Below are 10,609 nucleotides of genomic sequence, written 5' to 3'. Positions count from 1 at the left end.
AACCCAGGTCCTCTTCAAGAGCAGCAAATATTCTTTTTCTTTCTTTTTTTTTTTTTGGTGTGTATCAAACATTTTTATTATTATTATTTTTCTCCATCTTTATTAAATTGGGTATTTCTTATCTACATTTCAATTGTTATTTCCTTTCCCGATTTCCAGGCAAACATCCCCCTAACCCCTCCCCCTCCCCTTCGATATGAGTGTTCCCCTCCCCATCCTCCCCCAATTACTGCCCTCTCCCCAACAAGCCCTTTCACTGGGGGTTCAGTGTTAGCAGGACCAAAGGCTTCCCCTTACACTGGTGCCCTTACTAGGCTATTCATTGCTACCTATTAGGTCAGAGTCCAGGGTCAGTCCATGTATAGTCTTTAGGTAGTGGCTTGGTCCCTGGAAGCTCTGGTTGGTTGGCATTGTTGTACATATGGGGTCTCGAGCCCCTTCAGTTCTTTCAGTCCTTTCTCTGACTCCTTCAACAGGGGTCCTGTTCTCAGTTCAGTGGTTTGAGCAGCAAATATTATTAACCTCTGAGTCATCTCTCCTGCTCCTAGGAGACCTGTTACAGCCTAGAGTGCAGTCAGTCTGTGCTAAGCATCATAGGTGCCTTGAAGTGCATGGCTTTCACAGTTGAAGTCTGTGTTCTCTGTGCGTCGGATTCAGTTTGTTTAAGTCTCTGTATCCTTAGTCTCTTCCTCCACTATTCAATCAGTGACTGAGAGGACAAGATGCTGAAGCGTTTTTTTGTATTAGCGGGATGCTTTTTAAAGTTCTACAAGTTTTTATTCTATTTCTTGAAGTTTTGTTATTAATTGTGTGCATTTGGGTTTGATATATCCTCAATTAATTGACTGCTTTATTACTGAAGGACATCTCGTTCTCTTTTAATATTTCTTACTCTAAATTATTTGTTCTTGGCTTGTACAGACAACTGAGTATGCTTTTTCACTTTTTCCTTGAATCTGTATTTTACACGTTCACTATCAAGTATATTTTTATGCATTTCTCTACCAGCCAAATTGAAAACTATGGCCGTAGGTCCTATATCCTGTTTGACATGTGGCATGCCGTTTTTGTTCACAATACTGTAATGCACACATTTCGGTGCCTGTCGCTTTATCCTATCCCCTTTGCATTTGTGGATTAGTGAAGGATAAATGCATAAGTAAGAAGTAAGATTGATTCGGTCCCCAGCTCCGAAAAAAAGAACCAAAAAAAAAAAAAAGAAGTAAGATTGAAACAGGAGACTTTATGCCACACTTCTAAAGACTAGAAGATCCGTGGAGAGATTCCAAAGGGAGGAAGATGGAAAAACCCTGTGTTACGTTCTCCCCCTTTCAGAGTGTGTGTCTGTAGAGTGACAGCACTGGACATGTTCTGCGTCGGAAAAAGGGGCAGTGGGGATGTAGTACACTCGTCACCGAGCAGAAAGGAGCTAAAACCCATTGCTGTGCTATTCAATCCTTGCAGAAGAAGGCATTCCTAGCAGCCTTAAGACTTCTCCCCAACTGAGATGCCCACGGCATTCACCCAAAGGGCCAAAGTCATTCAGGAAGTGTGTCTGAGAGTCTCAGTGTGCCCAAGACCTCCACCCCTCCCACACCTCAACCACTGGCTCTGTGGTGACCCAGCAAGAGAAGAGAGCAGCTCTTAGCAGTGGGGAGTTGCTAGGAAGTACGCTGTGATGTCCCAGGCCGAAGGCTGTGAAAAGAGGTGAAATTTTACTTAAAACCCAGTCTATGGTATTTCTTTTTATTTAAACATGCATATATACGTATATATACATATATCACATATCATACTAAATACACACATGCTATCTATATCTTGTGGTGTGTGTGTGTGTGTGTGTGTGTGTGTGTGTGTGTGTGTGTGTGTGAAGTGGGTGGATGTTTTCATGCCTCCATGTAGTATGCACATGGAGGTTAGTGGACGACTCATTCTCTCTTATCTTTCAGGTCCCAGGGATCAAGCTCAGGTTGCCTGACAGGCTTGGCCACAAGCACCTTTACTAGCTGAGTCACCTTACAGTCCCAAAATACTGCATTCTCATAGCATTAACAGACTGAGACCAGCAGACACAAAATCTGCTGTAAGGTGTGTGCTTTCTTTGTTTTTAAAAATCACTTGGAATTGATTATCATTTGTTTAACTGATTGATTAATTTCCAAATTGTTTTCACTTCAGTTCTTTCATTCATTCATTGTGAAAAAAGTAGTTGCAGTGCTGGCTTGGTGGCTCAGTGGTTAGGAACACTGGCTGCTGGACCCATCTGTAACTCTAGTCCCGGGTGGGGCTGATAGTCTCCTCTGGCCTCTGCAGAGATCACACAGACGTATATGCAGCAAAATACGCATCCACATTAAATAAATAAATAAAATGTTATTTTAATGAAGTAATTGGCTTGACTCATCGCAATGAGCATTTTCAAGTAGAGATGTTGGGGCGAAAGTGTACAGTGTGTGACAAACAGTGACACACTGCAGCTCCCACTGTGAGATTTAAAAAAAAATTTAATTGTTTTGTTTTCTTTTATGTGGAAGGTTGCAATGATGAAGGGTGGGTATGGAGGGATGGGGAGATGCATGGGATTGGGGTTCATGGTGTGAAGTCCACAAAGAACTAATAAAACATTTTTTAAAAATGACATATTTGAGAAGAGAAGTCTAAAACCATTGACCTCTATTTCACCATCATTAGTTTGAAAGAAGAGCTCTTTGTAACTTATGCATATAAAGTGAGAAAGATAATATAAATCAAGACAAGGCCATCGAGACATAAAACTGGAAAGTAATACAGGAAATAAAAAAGTACACAAAGGGTTGTTTACATCCTGCCCCCGCACACCCTTCCGTATAGCTAGAAGAAAAATATTAACTCAAGTCCTCTATCCTGCTTGGCAGTATATACAGGCTATATCCTATATCCTGTAATAGGCAGTGTGAGAAACTTTTTGCTACCATGGCACCTAATACAGTGCACACATAGTAAAAGTGAATAACTTTAAGTACCTGTGATTACTCTCTTTGATTACTAGCATTGGAAGTCAGAAGTCTAAAACGCATTTCACTGGGCTCAAATCAAGATGTCACAGTCGTGTTCCTCTGGGTGGATCTAGGAAAGACTGTTGTTTTCCTTTCCTGGCAGGGGGTATCCTCTTCTCTTACCCTTGTTATCTCTTTCCCTCTTGTACCTGGCAGCAGGGCTTGACCGGCTGCCATGCTGCTCTCTCTCCAGTCCTGCCTCTCCTGCTTCCTTCTGGATTTCAGGACTCTTCGTGTTCACGTTGTCCTCCGCTGGCTAACTGGAGATACACTCTTTAACTTAAGGTCAGATGATCATCAAGTTTATGTGCATCTGGACTGCCATGCCTTCCGGCCATGTACATATTGTGTCCCCAGCATCTGGAAGTCAGAATACAAAGATCTATTATGGATTGGATGTAAAACTTCTCATAGGCTCAAAGGTTTGAACACTTTGTGGCCAGATGGTGACACTGTCTTAAGAGATTGTGGAACCTTTGGGGGCATAAGACCATGCTGGTAGACACGGTCCACTAGGGATTGGCCTTGAAGGCCAGAACTTGGCCCCTGATTCTGGTCCCAAGTTTTGAGTTCCCTCTCTGATGTCACTGTATAACCATCTGCAAGCTCCCATGTCCATGGACTAAGCCAGTCCACCTGACGTGCTTTCTCTTCCACAAAGGGTCTGTGCTCTAAACCAGAAAAAACAAATCTTTCCTCCCACAAACTGTTCCTGTCAGTTTTTGTCTCTACTATGAGGAAAGTAGGGGAAACATTGGCAGGGCATTACTCTGTGTGGCACTGATAATAGGAGCTAAACCTGCGCTGACAATAGCAATGCAAGCCCAGGCTTCACAGGCCTGGGGCATGCGATTTGAATGTGAACTGGTCTGGCAGGCTCAATTGTTTGAACACTTGTACTCCAGGCAGTGCTGTTTAGCAAGATTGTAGAACCTTTGTTAGATAGCCTTCAGGGGAGGAAGTGGAGCAGGCCTTTCCCTTCCGGTGTCACAGTCTGGCCTCATTTCCTGTCTATTCTTTGCTTGCTGATTGCAGTTGCTGTGTGACTCGCTGGCTCACACGCATACAACCATGCCTTCCCCAGGCTGAAGTTACAAGACACACAGCATCATTGGGGTATTTCTTTTGTGTCTAATCAAAGCCATGGAAATTGCCAGTACTGTTGTATATGAGTTTCAAGAGCCAGGAATCAGAACTCCTCAAGTTAGGCAGGAAAAACCTGTTTGTATTGGGTAAGGAGACCCAGTAATTAAAGTTTTGGGGAAAAGGTATAGAGAGCCATGAGACCCCCAGGCAGAGGAACCCTAGTGAAGGCAGGGTTCTGTGTGGATGAATCTGGTACATAGTAATTCATGGGCTTTGATGACCTGGACTTTATGTTTCTGTTTCATAGGAAGGAAACCTGCTGACCAGGGCCTTTGTTGCTCATGAGAACATTACTTATTAAGCCACTGGCCAGATGGAGAGGGGGATTTCCATGATTTGAGTATGAGGAAGGGACATTAACAGTTGCCACTGCTGGCGACAGTTCTTGATAAACTAACATCTCTTTGAAATGAGTCTCAGAAAATCTCACCAGTTGGCGTCTGATCTCCTCTTGGGGGATGTGTATGTTTGGAACTACACACAGAGGTGGGAGGCTGGGGAGTAGTCTAGGAACACAGACTAAGATCTGGAGGCCGAAGGTGTCTTTCGAAACCTTTTGGTGTGTGTTTTGCTGCAGTGTCAAATTGCCACCAATTCATTTGGTTACCAACTCTAGACCCTTGTCTAAGGTAGCAGCTTCACTTCTTTGTTTTTTCTGTTCTTTTGAGAGACATGGGACAGAGACATGCATGGGAGAGAAAGAAGAGGTGGCTTCCAGCTGTCTTACCATCTATACCTGAGACCTTGGGCAAGCCACCCTTCTCACATTTAGTTTTCTGACCTGTCAGATGGGCTGGTGTGATGTGGGAGTGGTCCTTAGGGACTGGTGGATGCTGAGGGTTTGAATTTACAGTGCAAGACTCAGCCATCAGTCTTACTGTTTCTTTGAACTTGTTCTTCACTTGACATGTACTGCTTTAGGTCTGTTCCTCACTTTGGACTGGCAGCAGTTGCATGGGCAATGCCCTAAAATATGTGCCACGGGCCATCATTCTATTTTACCTCCATTCAAACAACAAGCACATACCTACTGTGCAAAGTAAGCCACTCCCATACGCCCGATCTTTGTGTTAGATGGGAAGGAAGTGAAATCCTGCCTTGTTGAGTCCTAGGGTCCTGACAATACCTGAAGTGGAAGGACTTTTAGTTCAATAACTTCTCTTATTAAGAAGCAAATAAAAGCCTGAAGAGATGAACTGATTAGCTCTAGATTGTGTAGCCAAATGGAGGACCTCAGAACTGGGGCTGAAATCCATCTTTCAAACTTCTAGCCCAGTTCTGCCATAGTCTTCCATTAACTTCAACCTTCTGTTAGCCAATTCAAATACAAAACCGATAATGAGCCCTAAATGATTTTCTCCTTGAGCTCAAAGAATTTTTAATTGGAAAAGGATGTGCCCAAATTTGTCATGAGAAACAATTAACACAGCCTCCTGGACTTGCTGGGCCATAGCCATTGTTCCAGCAAAGGCATTGGATAATGAGAGGAAACATGGAGACAAGGATGGAGAGCAGGCGACCGTTCCTGGTTCTCAAAGCCTTTTGTGTCCATTTAGCTGGGACTTGTTGCCAAACAACAACCCTGGACTAGCCAGGAAGAGCCCAGGTGATACCAGCTACCTAGCCCAACTCTTTAGAGCTGCATTTGCCAGCAGGAAGCCCCACCATTTTGTTGCCAAGCAAGATAAATAGGCCTCAGTTGAGCTCTGACTGTGGCTTTGGGGACACAGGTTCCATCCACTCTGTGCATGGATGCCACTTTGTCTTCAAACCAGACAATCCATACCCAGCCCCTTGAAGCTGCAAACCAAGAGACTGTTGTCACACCTGCAGACAGGAGATTGACTGTGATCCATGCCTTCCCAGCTCATGTTGCTTTACCCTCCACTCCATTCAGGTTTCTAAAAGCTCCCAATGTTTAACATAGTCTTAGCCTTCTGTCTCACGGAGTTGATCCTTCAACAGCCAGATTAACTTGGTCCAGCTCTTGGTTCTCCTGCGATGTAACAGTCCACTACTGGTCTCTCCCACTCCAGTTACTTTGTTACTTTAGTTGAAAATTCAGTTCTCATTGGTTCCAGCACCCAGGAACCTCCTATTCTTCCTCCAGGAAGGGATCACTGTGGCCTGTTCCTTTGGCTTTCCCTGTTCCCCTGGTCTGAGACACTGTGTCTGTCTGGGACCCACTCAGTCCTCTTCCAGCTGCTGCTGCTGCTGCCACCTCCTCATTCCCACTCTGGGCTCTGCTTTCATGACTGAGAACTCATGTTGATTCTTTCACCGTAACATCTCGCCATATCCAGGTGCTGTAGGTCTCTTGAGCTGTTACTGACCAGATGAGTTCTCAGCCCCTTTACCGCCTGGCTTCTGCTGACTCCCAAGGGGAAGATATTTAGAAACGACCAGTGCGTTCCTCCAGAGTAGTGCTAGCTGAGTGGTTTGAATCTCTTGCACACTCTAGAATTTGGAGTTAACTGTAGATCGCAGAGGTTGAGCACAGCTTGGAAGTCAGACCTAACACTTTTCCATTTGTGGATCTCTGGCTGACTTATCAGAGTTACTTTATTAAAAAACAAAAAAACAAAAACAAAAACAAAAACCATCATCCCCAGGCCAACTCCTCAGATCAACTAAATTAAGATCTTAGAGAGACATTAGATTATTAGGTGTAACGAAACTAAATAACTTCTGACTAGATCCGTCTATAACAATGATTTCTTTAATCATTCCCATCTAGGGGACCCTGGAGATTCCAGAAGTCATCAGCTTAGCAAGGAAACATTGCTTTTGTATGTCCATCTCAAGAAAATGCCAGTAAGTGTCTTATAGAAGACGCTACTACGTGAATATGTATAAGATGTAATTACACAGATAGCTCTGATGAGTAAGGGACAGTAGTTGACTGAAACACCTAGACTGGCTATAACTCAAAAGCAGGGACACATATTTTATTCTTGCCTCAGGAACTGGAGAGGATGTGGGGACAGCTTGCAGCAGGCCTGACCTTGTCAGTGTGGACCTGTCAACACTGGCAGGAAGTCTGTTCTGAACACTGTGAGAAGTGAGAGTGTGGTAAAGAAAAACTAGGTCACTGTCCTGATGTCCAAAAGGGAACACAACACTGTGTGTGAAAGTGAACACTGCAGTAAGTGCCTATCAAATGAAGCAGAGCTTCATTTGCACATTGCAGTGTGCAAAGCCACTAAGAAAGATACCTGGAGATCAATATAAGTATATTTGGCTTCCTGAAATACAGCCCTCAGATGTTTTGGTTAAATCTTACATAGAAGTGTAATATGTAAAACAGATGTGGGTCTGGTAACATGTATATGTTTGTATGGTGGTGGTGGGGTATTAATTCAGATTTGCTATGTTGTGTGTGATGAGAAATGATCTAGAAATATAATCAGACTTTTCTCACTTGTGTGAAATGGCTACTATGGATGGGCTTGGCTCTGAGACCCAAGCTGAGGGAGTAGCTATCATCTTAAACATGGCTAGTTACAATGGCCGAGGACAACATCTGCAATTAGACATTCTACATTAAAAGTGACACATAGCACTTACCACCAGAGTGCGCTGGTCAAAACCAGTCACATGGGCCACCCAATTACCAAGGGGCCAAGAGGAACCATCCTTACATATGCTCCGAATGTATTCCAAATGAAAATATGGAGGCCACGGGTATATTTGGGCTCTTGGTCAGCCCCACAATGATACCCCAGGAATACTGTTGGAAAACCACTGAATCATTTCCCCCATTTTAGAATGAGGAGACAGAGGTCAGGTTGCTAGCTTAAGTCATATCAGAGTGGACCAGGACAGAGAGGCCTCTGTTCTTCTTTCAAGATGGAGATATCTCTGTTCCCAGTTCAAGGCTTTTCTCATTTTTGTTCACACAGAGAGGAGCTGGGGGAGAGAAAATGGTGACTCACAGGCTTATTCTGAAAGACCAAGTAGACTTTAGGAAAATTTCCATGACACCTCACTACACATTCCAAGTGACAAATAGATGCAGTAAAGACATATTAGCTCTGATTACCCAGGGGACACTGGCAATAGAAAGGCATTTGTAGAGAACCATCACTGATCACGAAACCTGATGCTCCTAGTATGGCCAGGAAGTCACACAGAAGCAGCCAGCTTCGCTGCATCCTGAGAGAAACACATCAGGATCACAAGTGAGGAGGATGGTGATCGATTTCTCGCAGTCAATGGCACTACACAAGGAGCATTTATCCCTCAGGATGGGGCAGGACAGCAAACATTAAGGATCATCTGCTGCGTCCAGCAAACATTGGTAAGTGTCAGGGATCCACAGACAAATAGCAGGTGAGAGCAGAACTTAGGACTGGAGAGATTGGATGCTACCCACAGATGTCCGTTATTTTTCTTGTGCTCAGACAAAATACCTGACAGGGAGGTGAGGTTTAATCTGTCTAATTGTCTGTCATGGGAGCGAAGGCAAGGTAGGAACGTGAGCTGATGTTCACATCTGGGTGGACCAGGAAGCTGGGAGAGGAAAAGCATAGGGTTTTGCCTCCCCATTTAGGGTAGGCCTTTCCTCCTTGGTTAATTCCCTCTAGAAAGACCCTCACAGACAAGCACAGACATATGTCTCACTGATAGCCTAGAGTTTCTTAATCCAACAAAACTGACAACCGAAGTTAGCCATTGGAGGTTTGCCTTTGGGGTGGCGGTGGTAAGTCATGGTTCTGTTTCTCTTCTCTTAGAGTTTCCCAGTGTGCACCTGGGGAAGCCAGTTCACTGGGCTGATCAAGCCCACACATAACTGATCATAGAAAATTCACCCATGTGACCCATTCTGAGTTAATTACTGGGACTCTTTTCCAAAGACACACAAACTCCACTTCCGTGTCTTTATACATATCACCCTCGGTAGGAAACCCTGAGGCTCTCTGCTTCCCCTGCCTGCTGCAGGATGCTGTTCGTTTATTTTGCAATAGGATCTTATATAACACCTGGTCCTATCAGCCTTGAGCTGTCTATGTAGCTCAGGCTGGCCCTGAACTCTCTGTCCTATCACCTTTACTTCTCAACTGCGGAGATCATAGGCATGTGTTACCATGCCTAACCTAAATTATCTTCATATCTCTAAAAACACAAATAGCTTCCTTTTCCCTCCAGGCCCAGATTCCTTCATTGCTTCTGGCCCACCCCCACCCGTGGAAGGTGAGGTTTGATAGGAAGCCTACAAAGGCTGATCCCTCCCGGTCTTTCTGTCTTGTTGTGGTAAAAAAGCAGCATGACCAGTTTCCAAGCATACCACTCCGCGCCTCTCTCCTGAGCTCTCTCGATAGTTCTGACTCCATCGAGCCATAGGAACTAGTGCTAATTTATCTCAGCAGCTCCTCGCTGGCCCCCAAAGTACTCTCTGATCCCGGTGGTCCGAGAGCTGTTCCAGTGTGCCACCTTGCCATGCTGGTCTCTAGTGTTAGTTCTGGCACCCATGGGACTGAATGGAACTAACCATAATTTATCTCTAATTAGTATATCTCCCAGCAGCTCTCTGCTAGCCTCAAATTCTCTGTCCCAGCTAAAAGGGCTCTAGAAGTCCAGCATGGGCTGGCCTATTGCGGCTCTCTGTCTCAGACTCTGCTCACATTCCCAACAACCCAATAAAATCATGACTCAATAAACTGTAACTTATCAATCAGATCTGTATGTTAAATTCTCAATCCACAATACATCCTCACAATGAACTCACAACCAATTGATAAAGATATAAACCACCTACCTAGATAAGACAAATTTGCTTGCAGAAATCCCTCCCAACTACCTTGGCAATTCAAGACCACCCAGATCTGGGTCACCCTTCTCCATCTCCAACTTGATTGTCCTCCTTCCCCTTCTCTCCGGACTTACAAATGCTTTGTCCCCGCCTTAATTGTTTACTGTCCAATCATGGCCTTGACCTAACTTGTGCCAGTCCGCACCTGCATAATGACATCAACCTACATGTCCTCATTTCCCTTTCTTTCCTCTTGCCTTCACTTATCCCAACAGCTACTTTGTCACATTCACACATATGAAACACAGTATGGGGCTGTTGGTGTCCAAGGCATTTCCCATGTTGAACCTTCGTAGCTATGACTCTGCACCATGCTCTGTACTCCTGGTGGTCTTCCTCATCCTCATCTGACTACTCCTTCCATTCCCAGGTCCAGTTTGTTCTCATCATGTGCTTGCATCCCCTGGGGGGAGACCGCAGACTATGGTGCTCTTGGTAGAACTTGGATGACTCTGCCCTGCTTCAGTACGGAATAGCTGCAAGGTGCTTTGACTCCACATCTCTACTTGTGTGCAGTGAGCTCGGTGGTATATCTCCTGTCAAGAATCATCCCGAAAGTTAAGATAAACAGTTCTGACTCATTTCAGAGGTTAGCACAAGTACAGAAGTAACA

General features: G+C 44.6%; 1 long non-coding RNA gene across 1 annotated transcript; it reads right to left on the bottom strand.

Annotated features, from left to right (window-relative positions):
* Positions 1 to 5,534: 5,534 nt before the first annotated feature.
* LOC148007796 (uncharacterized) lies at positions 5,535 to 10,609 on the bottom strand. Its single transcript, XR_015652358.1, has 2 exons — positions 9,943 to 10,609; positions 5,535 to 6,744 (listed from the first exon to the last, which is right to left on the bottom strand). It is a non-coding gene; the product is annotated as an uncharacterized LOC148007796 (long non-coding RNA).

The sequence above is a fragment of the Rattus norvegicus genome, chromosome 1 (genome assembly GCF_021556685.1).
Source record: "Rattus norvegicus strain SHRSP/BbbUtx chromosome 1, alternate assembly SHRSP_T2T, whole genome shotgun sequence".
NCBI classification, from domain to species: domain Eukaryota; kingdom Metazoa; phylum Chordata; class Mammalia; order Rodentia; family Muridae; genus Rattus; species Rattus norvegicus.
This window is presented reverse-complemented; position numbering and strand designations above follow the sequence as displayed.